The following is a 14,056-nucleotide window of genomic DNA, read 5'->3' as shown; positions in this document are numbered from 1 at the left end:
CAAGTTCAGGACCAGGAAAGGAAGAGGTGAGATTTTTGAGCAAAGATCCAATGCACAAACCCTCCTCATCTGTTGGGTCTGACCTCTGGACTGTGGGTAAAAAGGAACTCAGAAAAATCCAAATACCAAGCCAGGTAGTTAAAGCATGTGACCTCCTTGGGATTGGCTTTTTGTAACCTTCTAAATGTGACAGCGTCCATCTGGTTTGTTTTTTTTTTATTTGACCTTTAAAAAAAAAGTTAAAATAGAAATATATATAAACATAATAGATATAAAATAGTAACAAGGAAATGTTCCTGTGCCTGTAAATGATAAATAGACTTTGAGTACAGAAGGCTCAAGGGTGAGTAGCATATTTATTTTGATTTTTTTGGGGCCAATAAAACTTGTATATTGAGCGTGGCTTTCTTTGGGCATCTTTTTACAGCAGCTTTTAATACTTCCATTCCCTCCGCCTGAGAAGCCGCACACAGTTGTGACTATTACACTGTGCAGGATTAACTTAAACTACAGCACTGAGCTTGCAAAGGTTTAGGATGTTGAGCTTTCTGCAAAGTCTGCTACCTAAGTATTTAAGCACTCTTCTCATTTACATAATCGTTACATTCGTTAACAGTTATTCTCTCTTCCAAATCCTACCTCGGAGCTCCACTAGGCAAATGTTGTCAGAGCAATTAAATAGAAATGCATTAGCTATAGACTGGAGGAAAAAGAAAGTGAAAGGACCATCACCGGTTTCTCAGCAGGGTTTGCAGCTCTTTAAACCGCAGTGCAGAGCTGATGTGGTTGCTGATTCTACCCCCTTATTCAGTTTTGTCCCTAATAGCCATGGAAACAAAGAAATGCCAGTAAAAAACCGTTTTCACTCAGTTCCTTTCTGACCACAGCCTGCACTAAAAAGCTTTGTTGCGTGCTCTCCGCCCTGCATGCTGGAGGGAACAGAGGGAGAAAGCGTGGTAGCTCATAGAGGGCAGGGAACACTGCAGATGTGGCTGGCAGGGAGGGATAAAGCAGCAAGGCGCCAGGCTGAGATAGTGATGACCCGGGCACTTGAGAAGTGATGTAATCTTCGGAGAAAACAAGCCCTTCTCAATGTACCCTCCCTGTCTGTCTCCTACCGCTGCTCCTTAAGGCTTCAGTTCAGAAACCTGAAGGAGCAGATGCAGGTGGTGGGGAAGCAGTAGCAGGGAGAGCTCCCCAGAAGAGTGTGGACATTAAAAACAAGGTGGACTCTTTAGGGATTGAGGAGCTATCCTCAACTTTCCTCTTCTCTTTCACCAGCATCTTTGCAGTCCTCCCAAGGAGGAGTGAGATAGGGCTGGGAAGGAGGAGCGGGCAGCTCTGAGTAGAAAACAGTCGTATTCATTCTCTGTTTTGTTTCTATCACCCAAATAAAAAAATATCAGCAAAAAAATTACATCTGCAGAATTTTATTCATTCCTCCAACAGAGAGAGCTCTGTGTGGCTGCTGCTATATTTTGGGACACGGACAAAACTAAGGAGTCTGCAACTCAGGCTTTGTGTACATTTGCAAAACATACACAGTGATAAATTATGGATTTTTTTCCCTTTCTCTATGAAGATTGGTTTAACCACAGTGCTCTTGGCTGCAGTGTCTAATTCTTATCACCTTGATTTCCAGAGAAATTCTTTCCTGAGCCTCCCACTGAATGGAGATACCCACATAAACCTGAGTTTGCCTGCATAGTCATGAGCTGTCACCTCAATAGTGCCACTGAGGTTATTCCCTAGAAACTGCTGACTGGGAGCTAACATTAATGAGGATTATTTTAGAGTATTGAGCCATGACTCAACTTTCTTAAATCGAAAGGAGATGGGGTGTATGTGAAGAATGATTGCTTCTAGAAGCAGAATTGAAAGAGAAGTACTGTATTAAATACATACTTAAATGCTTCACAAAATACTTGATAGAATATGTACTCAAACTTACTAAAGTGTACACTGGAAGAGGATGGTCTCACTTAGAATAGTTAGGTAGGCTAAAAGTTTTGTCTGTGTCTTCACTTAGAATTGTTAGGTAGAGGTAGAAATTTTGGCTGTCTTGGATGTCCTTCAAACCACTACAAAAGAGAAAGTCTCATCTAAAATCTAAGGAAAGGTGGTGGGTTAGAGAACAGCTATTTACCCTACAACATGTTTCTGTGTACCTTCTGCAGGAGCAGGGAGGGAGGGGAAGAGCTTCAAAGGATAATCCAGACCTCATGCCAATTTTCAAGTAATTTAGTTTGTCTGAGGCTGGAATTACCCTCTAGAGGGACCTCTCTTGTTTCACTGACTTTTGAGGAAGAGTTAAATTAGTAGAGTGCACATAACTTAGTTGAGTAAACCTAGGCCTAAACAATGGTATTTCCCTTCTGTTGAAAGGGTATAGCTGTTGCATGCTACATCAAGGCTGGTGAACAGCTCTTGTATCACATAGTACTCAAAAAAGTATACCTATAACTCACCTTGGACCTGCTAGCAGAGCACAAGCATGTGGCAGAGGTTTTAGGCCAGGGATCTGCTCTTCAGAACATACCCTGACCGCAAAGGAACTTGGATATTCAAGGGACTGTTCCTTAAATGGCCAGATGTGTAGAACTACGTTGCAGCCAGCCCAGCACTGGCATTGCAGATTGTTTTGGTGTGGAGTCCTATTGCAGCCACAAAGGTCCAGCCCCAGCCAGGACTGATGCTGGTAGTGTGGTTACACTGGTAAATGGCAATTGAACACCTACGTGCTCTTGCTGTGTAACAGCAGCAGGTGATAGCAACTGACACCTGATCTACTGTAACTGCTCAGTGATGGTTATCTTGACATAGGCTTTGCATACATAAAGATACCATTGGGTGAAATTTGTTGGCAGTTTTACAAGTCCTCCTTATAGCCTCAGCTGTGCCTGATGTCTCCATATTGAAAGCCTTCTGCAGCTCTTGACCCTCCCCAGTTCTTCTTGTTGATGGTGGGTTTTGGTTCTAAGTGGTTTTGTCTCAGGGGAAATTATCAGTTGTCACCAAAATTCTCCTTAGGTTTTTAAATGAAAGGATATGAGTGTGAGAAGTGTTAGCAAAATCCCACTCACTAGAGTTAAATCTCTTCTTCTGTCACAGAATTTCTGTTGGCTCTGATACAGCAGCACTTACCTGTGCTGTTCAACACAGCTGGAGACAGCAGGGTAAATATTGCAATAAGGATGAATGCCAATATGTTACACATGCATCTCTAAAGGTATCTATTGTGGTACTACCAGTTATTTAAACTAGATTTTTTTTTTTGCTCTGGAACATGGAAACTATAGCAAAATGCCCTGAGTTTTGTTTTGGCATTTGTTTGCTTTTTTTTTGGGTAACTTGAATAATCTTTCTCTATTTCAGGGATGAAATGTAATCATAAAAGTTAACATGGCTCTTCAGATTGTTCTTCTTTATGTAAGCATGGCTTCATAATGGAGATTTAGTGGGCTGTAAACAGGATGTCGTATGGTGCTCTCTGTCAAAAATTAATGATGGCAATGAAGATTAAATTATTCTTCCGTGAAAATACAGCACATACGCAGGGAGATGTTTGCAAGCAGGCTTAAAATAGGCTGTTCCCTGAGGACAGGCTGGGGAGTTCACTGGCTGTCCCCTGTTTCTGGTGAGAATCTGGGTCTGCCACAAAGGGGAGCTGTGTTTAATTCCTGCAAAGCCCTGGTACACAAAGGGAAGCTTTTGTTTCTCTTCCATCCAGGTGGAGGCTGTAGGCTGTGCTGCCTGGATAATCTGATATTCAGCTACCTGCAATGTACTCCCATTGCTCCAATTTGCACTGCTGGCCTCCTTTTGCTGCCCTTCCTTGTCAGAGCTCAGAGCGTTTCAGTCTGCAGGGATTCATTGTGAATTCAGCTGTGCATGTTGGAGGGGGGTGGAGGGAGAAGGGATTTTCTACAAATGGAAACTGAAAACCTTCAGCATATCTATGCAGAAAATGCTTCCACTCCATCATCTGCTTCTGATTTTTCCCTCTAGAATCAGCACGAACATGTCAGTGGGAGAAAAAAATATTGTATTTCCTGAGACAGGTTTGTCCTGATGCTGGCTAGTGTGGATTGCCTGGTGTGCCAAGCAAAGCTGTCTCATGTGAGGCACGGTTTTGTGTAACGCAGCTCTCAGGAAGCCTGTGCGGCTGCTTTCTATTTCATTTTTTGGCAGTAGGTGGCTGTCTGCCTCTGCAGAGCCTCAGCCCAGGCCAAAGTATTCCCTAAGCTGCCTGCTTCTACGTTCCTCAAACCTGTTTTCCACATTACTGCTCGGTAAAGATGTAAATATTAAGCAGAAGATTTCACGCCTTCCACAAGGGCACAGCTTTCTGAGTGAACTCATTCCTGGTACTGGGGAGAAAATTAGGAAACTACATCTTGGAGGCAAGACGTCATCGTGACCTTTTATTCCCTTGTGGAAGAACTACTACTAATATTCCAGCTCAGTGATCTTTGTCTTCTCACAGCTTCAAGCAGTTGCTGGTTAGGATCCTGAAAAGCACCAGGTTTGGGGATTTTTACATTTTTTAATGCCTTCTTTTTTTTTCTTGGTCTTGTGAGCTACCTTGATTTTTATTTTTTTTTAAATTCCTCCCCATCATATCTTGTGTGTTTTCTCAGGTGAAATCTCCCTGTGGGTGGATCTTTATAGCTGTATAAACCTTTGAGCCATCCAGACATGGGAAAACACATCTTTCCTTTTTGTTTTTGAAGCCTGTTGTTGAAGATTACAAGGTTTTACATGCTTAGAATATATGAACTGATACCAGTGAAAGGAGAAAAACAGGTGACTACAGTACTGACTCCATCTCCTTGCATGAGGAAACACAGTCCTTTGTGGTGGAAAGTGGCTCGTTTCAAACAGGTACCGCCCTGGACCTTTGGCATGCCTGACATAAACTGAATCACACCTGACATTTTAACTCTCCTTCGAAGCTCCATCACAATAGTGAAGGTAATATGTATCCAATATGTAAAAACCTATTCCTGTTTCTTCGCTAAGATCTCTGCTCCTTCAATTACTTGCGTATTTCATGGGGAAAATTACTACCCTGATAGAGTTAGTCATTCAATGAGCAATGAATATTGTTATTGTTGTTCAGGAGGTAGCTGACTAACATCAATTACAGTGATAAAGTTAACCCAACCAGTGTGCAAGTGTATCTTTCTGTTTTGACCCATCCGTTGGAGATTACCAGCATCGATTCCTGCTTTGGAGCAGAGATAACCTTTTCTGCCATAGGCAAGGGAACCTGGCAAGGCTTATCAGATTTGCCTTTCAAATATTACAGAATCATAGAATTGTTTAGATGGAAAAGACCTTCAAGACCATTGAGTGCAACTGCTAGCCCAGCACTGACACATCCACCACTAAATCACGCAAAAAGCTTCACATTTGTGCATCTTTTAAATACCTCCTGGGATGGTGACTTTGCCACTTCCCTGAACAGCCTATTCCAATATTTGAATATGCTTTCAGTGAAGAAATTTTTCCTAATATATAATTGAAACCTTCCCAGGCAAAATATGAGGCATTTCGTCTTGTCCTGCTGCTTGTTACTTGGGAAGAGAGACTGACCTCCACCTTGCTACAACCTCCTCTCAGGTAGCTGTAGAGAGTTGATAAGGTCTCCCCTCAACCTCTTTCAGATGAAACAACCTCAGTCCCCTCAGCCACTCCTCATCAGACTTGTTCTCCAGACCCTTCACCAGCTTCATTGTCCATCTCTGGACATACTCCAGCACCTCTGTCATGGTTTGACATTACATCCTTTTCTGGTAAGGGGGAAGGGATTGTAAAGGTGGCTCCTGTAAGTAGTTGCTCAAAACTCTCCCCAGCTCTGAGCCAGACCCACTTCTGAGGCTGAGCCAATTAGACACCTCCACAATCACTTTTTAAGAAGAAGCCAGAAGGGGAGGCTTCTTCCTCCTTCTGCTTCTTGTTTCTTTCTTCTTCTGCCCCTTCTTCTTCTGGCTGGTGGTGGTGCAAGGAGTAGGAGCAGCGAGAGAAACAACCGTGCGGACTCCAAGGTCAGTGATGAAAGAGAGGAGGAGATGTGCTGGAGCAGAGACTCCCCTGCATTCTATGGAGAGAACTGGTGAAGCTGAGATTTATTTTCATTTCTTTAAAGACCCCGCATTGGCTGTAGAGACTCATTTTGATAATGACCCCGTATCAGGGGCAGAGAGTCATGTTGCTAAAGCTGGCTCTAGACCAGGGGCAACGATTCACTTCATTAAAGGCCTCAAGTCAGAGACAGTGACTATGGCCATGTCCCGTGGGAGGGACCCAATCACTTCATCACAGACCCTGAGCCAGGGTCTCTTCATTAAAACTATGGCTGGAGCAGGCTGTGTCCTGAGGAAGAGACTCAATATTCACAGAAGCTGTAACTGTGGGGAGGGACCCACAACAAAGCAGCTCATTAAACTTGTGCCCAGAAGAGGCCTTGTCCCAAGGGAGAGATTCTCTATCTGCAGAGACTGCAACCTTGGTGGAGAATCCACGCCAGAGATATTCACCAAGGACTGCATCCCATGTGAGGGACCCTGTATGGGCAGAAGTCACAGCTGTTGGGAACAACCCACATCAGAGAAGTTCATTGAGGACTGTGTCCCAGGGGAGGGTTCCCATACCATAGCAGGGGAAGAATGCCAGCAGTCATCCTCATCTGAGAAGAGAGAAGCAGCAGAGCCCATCTGTGAGAAACTGACCACATCCCGCACTCCCTGACCCCTGAGCTGTTGAGGGGGGAGGAGGTAGAGATATCGGGAGCAGTGAGCTGGGCCCGGGAAGAAAGGAGGGATGGGGGAGGGAGATCTTAAAGTGCTGGTTGTAATTTTCTCATCATCCTACTCCCTTTTTGCTTTTATTCCGTTCTGTTTCTTGTAGAATAAACTATCCTACTTTCTAAGTCAAGTACTGGAGTCTGTTTTGCCCAGAACTGTAATTGGCAACGAGCTCTCCCTGCCCTTGTTTTAACCCACACCAACCTTGCTTATCTTTTTACTCCCATTTCGCTGGGGCCTCTGCCATCCTAACGAAGGTGGGGGTGAATGGGGCCACTGAAAGAGAGACTGTCGTGGTGCTGCTATGCTAGCTGGGCCAAATCATGACAACCTCAATGTCCTTCTTGTTGTGAGGGGCTCAAAACTGAACACAGTATTCAAGGTGCAGCCTCACCAGCACTGAGTACAGGGGACAATCACCTCCCTGGTCCTGCTGGTCATGCTATTTCTGATACAGGCCAGGATGCCATCGGCCTTCTTGGCTACCTGGGCACACTGCTGGCTCATGTTCAGCTGACTGTCAACCAACACCTCCAGGTTCTTTTCCACCTGGCAGCTTTCCAGCTGCTCTGCCCCAAGCCTGTACCAGGGCCTGGGGTTGTTGTGGCCCAAGTGCAGGACCCAGCACTTGATCTTGTTGAACTTCATACAATTGGCCTCAGTCCATCCATCCAGCTTGTCCAAGTCCTTCTGTAGAGCCTTCCTGTCCTTAAGCAGATCAGTTTTCCACCCAACTTGGTGTCATCTGCAAACTTATTATGGGTTCACGTGATCCCCTTGTCCAGATCATTGACAAAGATATTAAACAGAATGAAACCTCTATACCTTGGTAAATGAGTGCCATTTTTTATGTTGTTATTCTTGGATATGGGCAATGGTTCTTTTTTTCTTAGAAAAACTGGGAAGAAAAACTGGACGGGGGAGAACTAGTAAGTGGGAAGTAGCAACCCAGCATGGACTGTCTAGAAGACAGGTTGAGGACAAAATACCCCTCCCCCTTGCCTCTGTGAGCTTTGCCCAATACACTGCCTACTCATGTGCCATGTGATGAGCAGCTGCCTGCACTGATTTTCATCACACACACACTTTTGCATTTTCTTATTCTTGTCATTGCATTGAGATCTCTGCCATGGCTTCAAAGTACTTCTCTGGATTCAGTGCAGGTGGTATGATAAGTCTTGTAAGCTGTGTAGTCATTTCTGTCTCTACAAATGCAGATAAAGTCTAAAACAAGTTCCCAGTAAAGTCCTCTCAGCCCTGGCACATGTCAGGGATTTGCCACCTGCTCCGTATATGCAAGCAATTTGCAGTGACTTTCACAGCCCAGAGATAAGTATCTATGGGCCTGGGACAGAGACCAGACTTGTGGGCAGCCTGTGCAGTAGGATGGCAACGTGCTCGAAATGGCAGAGTGAGGTGGAGTTTTCATGTGCTGTGGGTTTCCGCAAGGCTGCCTCTGAACGCTGCTTCGATCTGGTGTGGGAAAGGAAACCAGATGATGAAAGCTGTTGCTTGTTGATCACACCTACTATCCAGGCCCTCTGATTCCAACTGTGGTATATCTTCTTTAAAAAACCTATAAACTTCTGTAGAGAGATGCCTGTGGACCTGTGGGAGGACATCCAATGATAAGTGCCTATCCAAGCATCCCTTTACTAGAGCTTCCTACTTCTGAGTAGGATGGACTGATTAACATATTGGCACATTTTGTATTGTCTGTCACTCATATTAAATGCAGATAGTGACAACAATAGATAGAGAACACTTCTGCATTTTCATATAACTTGTCTATATTTCTTCACCCATCTGCTGGATTGACTTAATTTTGGGGATTCTTGCCACAAAATGCCCCAGAAGGATCTTTAAATCTTCAAGTTTAAGACTAGCTGAAGTTTTATAAATGCTGCTCAGTTTTTTATGACTTGCAAAACTGTTCAAGAAACACATATTAAGGGGTAGTACAGCTAATGCTCACACTGGCCTCAGGTTGAAGTCTTACTATGTTTTCCAGATCACCAATGGAAAAGTCAGTTCTGAAACATGATTGAATCAAATAATGCTTTATTTGATGTCATTTTCCTTCTAGCATAGGTCAATTAAGTGGTCTTGTCTAGACTTGTAATGAAATCCCTCTGGAATTTGGCTGAGGATAAGTATCTGCCATACTAAAAGGCAAAGACCTTGCACCTAAGCAATGTGCAGCTCAGCTGAATCAACAAACATTGAGTCGTAGGCTCCATAACTGAACAAGTAAAAGTGTTGTTTCCAAATAAACCACATTATTCTTTTTATTTCTTGGACATGATTATTAGTGAAATAGAATCCTAACTACTCTTCAAACTTGATCTACTCTGAAGGGAGAATAACAGAAGATATGAAATGAGTTGCTAGTAACATAACAACTGTGACTGCAACAGATGCAGCTCCAGAGATACTGCTGTCCTTCACCTACCATGTGGCAAAATAGAGCTGAAAACAGTCATGAATGAATGGCCTTCACTAAATTTATGGTAAAAAAAAAGTGCTCAGTAATGAACATAAACAAGGAATAAGAATGACTCACTGTAGAATGTCTGCCTAAGCATGACAATGAGAATGAGCCTTGAAATTCTTGTAGGGGTTGCGTATATTTTACGAATTTTCCAGATGCTAATCCTATTTCAAATAAGCCAGAAAAAATATGTATAGTTATTTGAATACAGCATCCAAATTCTATCTCCTGTTAATCCATAATATTTGATTTTTCTAGCCATGTGAATTTCAAGTAAGACAGTCAACATCAGAGGCTATCTAAAGCCTAGGAGAAAGTAGTTGAAAGGAGCTACTCTCTTTCTCCACTGATTGTTGTCTCAGAGGAGAAGACCATGAACAACTTTACAAGCTTCCAATAGATTGAACTGCAAAGACATATACAACGGAAAACATCTTGTTGCTGTTCTATATTTTCAAAGACTGTTCAAAGTTCTTAATTGAATAAAAGCCTAAGTCTCTGTTGCTTTAATCCAATCTCTTTCCCGAGTTCAGTGAAGGAATTTTTTTCCGAGTTCCTTTGTTCAGTAATGTAAATTTAGTCAATAAATTCAACTCCATGTATTCAGCTGCACTATAGAACGGCTAATACAACTGGGACATCACTCTCAATAACCTCTACTCTTTGTATCTGTGGTGGTCTTAGAGAAGTACAAAGGGAGATAAATATATCTCTTCTCATCAGTACAGACTATATTTGGAGTTCTCATGTGATGTAGATTTCCATTGTTAAATCATTGCAGGAAAAAAACCCCTCAACACCCCCCTCCCCCCCGGAATAACCTTAGGAGTTCTCAATCCCTGAAGCACTGATGGAAACTCGTGATGTCCTACAATGGTCTGTGGGTCAAAGTGTCCTTCAGGAAATTACAGGTACCTTTGCGCAACATTTGCAACACTACTGAGAAACTAAACGAGAGTTGTCTTTCACATTTGATTTGCACTTGAGCCTCAATGAACCTGTTATAATAAGCAGGTCTATGTATATGACAGCATAGGCTGCCACACAGACTAGCAGATACATGCTGCTGAAATAGAAAGGATGTAACAGAAAAGGTCAAAGGGAAATGGATCATAAGAATGGTGCCTTGAATGTAACTATCTGGTCTTTCTTGGTCCATTTCTCAGGTATAACTGCAGGAATGAAAGCTATGAGCTTTTGGTTTTTTGTTTGTTTGTTTGTTTTTTTCCATAAAGCTTACTCATAAAAGGGGCATTTCGCTGTGGTGGAGACTTTCTGAAATCTTCTCTTTATTCTGGAGCTGACATGAGCTATGGCTGATGTATCCCTGTCTTTATTCTTTTAAATGCTGCAGTTTCACTCACCCTATCTTCTCCTGGAAAGACCTAGATAAAGTGTGATTGATCACCTGCTTGGATCTACAGCAAATTATCTCATTCAAAATGTTAATTTGGACCCATTCATGCTCAGGTGAGAGCATAATTTAAAAGGCTTTTATAAAGCCTCTTTCAGCTCCAAAGTTCATTATGAGCATTGAGGGACTTTATTAACCCCGAGGTTTTTCCCCAAACATTGTATTGTCCCACCCTGTCAAATCGATAAGAAACACTATGGGTGCTGTGACAAGTTGTCTGAAACAACATGTGTTCATCCTCATATAATGTCTGGTGTGGACGTGACATTGTAGTTCATTGTAGACCTTATCCAAGGCTCAAAGAACTCTATGTCATTCTTAGTCCTATATCTGAGTTTTTGTTGAAGTTCAGAGAAAAAGAGCAAAGCGACAAAAACTATCTCACTGAAGAAATGGGCAACACCTTCATAGTTATATGAATAGCTTGGCTTTGTTTAGGAATCACAAGTAAGACTTGTATTTATTACTAATTGATTAGTATAAGAAAAATAAGTCTGGACAAGCTGGTTCTGTTACGTATTTCTTTGAGGGACCAGGGTGTTTAACTACATAGGTGAAGATTTCAATTCCCAAACATTCAACAGTTCCTTCAAAAGGTGATTCTAAATGTAGCTCATATTTTGAACTGCATTTATGTTTGGTGATGTATATTTGGATCAAGCTCCATAAATATTGCGCACAAACACACAAGAGAGCACTTAACTTCTAAACAGACTGTAAGAATGATCTTAGGGTTGAGCTGAAAGGGTTAAAAATATTTTAAACATCTGAATTTGAAAAAATTAATCCCACCCTCATGATGTGATTGCCAATCACCATAATAACATCCAGATTTTTGTGGACTTGGAAGCTCTTTATAGAGAAGCTCAGTATTGTTAGCCCTGTTTAAGATGAGGAAACTGGGGTATAGCAAAGGAACTGGCTCAGCATCACTCAGCCAGTGATGGAAGTGACAAGAACAGAATCCAGATCCCACTCCTCCCAACCCGGTGAACTTCACATAGGTCACTAAACATCACTATCCTCATTTTGTGAAGGGCAAAAACCGACCCTAAGCAGCATGAAAAGGCACAGGACTTGTGTCCCAGCTGGTATCCTAAACCTGGATCTCTCATCTGGTGAATCACTGCCCCAGCTTGGAGTCTCTGGGGACTCCTCCATTCCTTGCATTGTTATTCCTCCCGATTTCTACATTGTCTGTTCTGGCATTTGTGAAGGGAAAAAAAAAAAGGAAAAAAAGAAAAAAACTACTCAGGCTTTTTTTTCCTGAATTCCAACCAGACCATTATGCTGAGCTGAGCATTTCTGAATTGAAGCAAATCCAACTGCAGTTGCCTTGCCATAGGCACACCCCAATTAACAGCAAAAAATCCCATATGTTCCACCCTTCACGCAGACATGACTATTCTGTGACCTAAATGCTCTGGTTTGTCTTGTGTAGGAGAATTTTCACACTGGGGGCAATTTTGACTTGTATCATTGCCTACATCTCTCTACCTTTCAGGTGGTTATATTCTTTTTCCCCTCAGTCCTCTATGGCTACTTTCAAAGACATTTATTTATTTCACCGTATATTTTTAACCCCATGGCCTGTTCTTTATTATTCTTCACCTCACAGTATATTTATAATGTTGAATTTCTCACGCAGCAATTATTTTCATGGCACCAGATTGTGGCATTATGGAAAAAGATTATGGTGACTTCACTGAAGAATGGAGACCCGGCCAGGTTTTGGGTAGGGAAAGCTCTATTTTTAACAAAACATGAATATCTTCAAAAACAATGGGAGGAAAATTGTTGTTAAAGTCAAATTCATAGTTGCATAAGCAAGCTTTGTTAACTTTCTCCCGGTGAGCAAAGCCTTCCAGTGATGCACAGTAAATCTTTGAGGAACATTCAATTCAAATCCTGGAAACTCTTAGTGTTTATTTGTAGTTTGCTCTAAAGTCTTTGGACTTAAATTTGCTTTTAACTGGGTAGGGATGGTCTTGAAGTCTTCAAAGAGCAAACTTTCATAAAAGCTTTCTGTTGCTGCTATTATAGCTATTAGTATTCTACTAATAGTGGGGCAAGAGGTGTACATGGTACTTTACAGATGAATTAAATGACAGGTCTTTGCCTCCAGCTGCCCATCTAAACAAAGGAGAAAGTGAAGCTTGGGTTAGGCTGGAAATTAATTCCTCTGTGGTAGTTCTGTACTTTGAACTTCTAAATGCAGGATGGTTAATGATTTGTATTATTTGCTCCGGGTTTTCAGACGGTTTCTTAAAACACTCGTGTTCTTTTTTTAAGGCTTGTCAAATTTCAGGCAACTCACAATGTGAAGCTTACTCTTACCAGAATTGATTATTTCATCTTTTCTGCATTTCTTTTCTTTGGAAGTCATCTCTAGGCAGTTATTACAGCTTCATCAGAGCAATCAATGTGCTCAGAGAGACTGAACCTGGTACTACAGAGCATTGGAGCCAGGACTGCAAGCATGGGCGAGAGCGAGCAATGATCCAGCCCAGGCAACGGAAGGGAGGATAAGGGGGAGTAGAAACCTTCTTTTGACCAAAACACCACATACCTCACTCTAGTGTGGGAATGGCAAAGGTCCTTCTCCCCACTGGTTTTTTTTTTCCATGCAGGAATCATACATTAGGAGATGTTCAGACTTATGAAAAGTTGTGACCCAATAGCATAAAGAAATAACCAACAGGAAAGAGTAAGGCCTGATAATGTTGTTTCTGTTAAGATATGAACATACAGTGAACAAATGACACAAAAGTAGAGGATTCTTGTAACTGGACTTCTAGTGCAGAAATTCATCACTTCTATAGGCCTTGTAGTCCTGACCTATAATGTTCCTGTGTAGGAGAAAACTGCTCTGCTGTCTCTATCTCCCTTTCCAGGTTCTGGTGATAGCTGTGTCTTATGTACTTGAGGACAGCATTAGTGGATGCTGACACAGCATTGTGTTTTTTTAAGTCAGTTAGAAGTGCTGTAGATATCCAAGCCAGACTCCTCTTTTTTACTGGGGATATTCCTTCTAGATGAAGGATTTACCTTTGCTGTGGAGTCATGGGGGTTTAATGGGGTGTTTTGTGGAACTCAAGCAAGCCCTCTGCAACAGGGATGAATTTCACTCTGATCCCATTTTTGTTAAACCCCATGCAAATACAGCATTCAACATTTCCCTCCTCCCAGCTCTGTACCACCTATCTTTATGCTTTGCTAACTCCCCAAAGCCCTAATTTGCAGTGCTAGTATGAAAAATCTGACAGGAACATATGACAGCCCTGGCCAATCTCTCCCCTTAGATGTAAGTAAGACAGTTAATAATCTTTTTAGAAGGATGAG

This window comes from Colius striatus, chromosome 1 (genome assembly GCF_028858725.1).
Source record: "Colius striatus isolate bColStr4 chromosome 1, bColStr4.1.hap1, whole genome shotgun sequence".
NCBI classification, from domain to species: domain Eukaryota; kingdom Metazoa; phylum Chordata; class Aves; order Coliiformes; family Coliidae; genus Colius; species Colius striatus.
The sequence above is the reverse complement of the archived record's forward strand: the minus strand, read 5'-3'. Positions refer to the sequence as shown.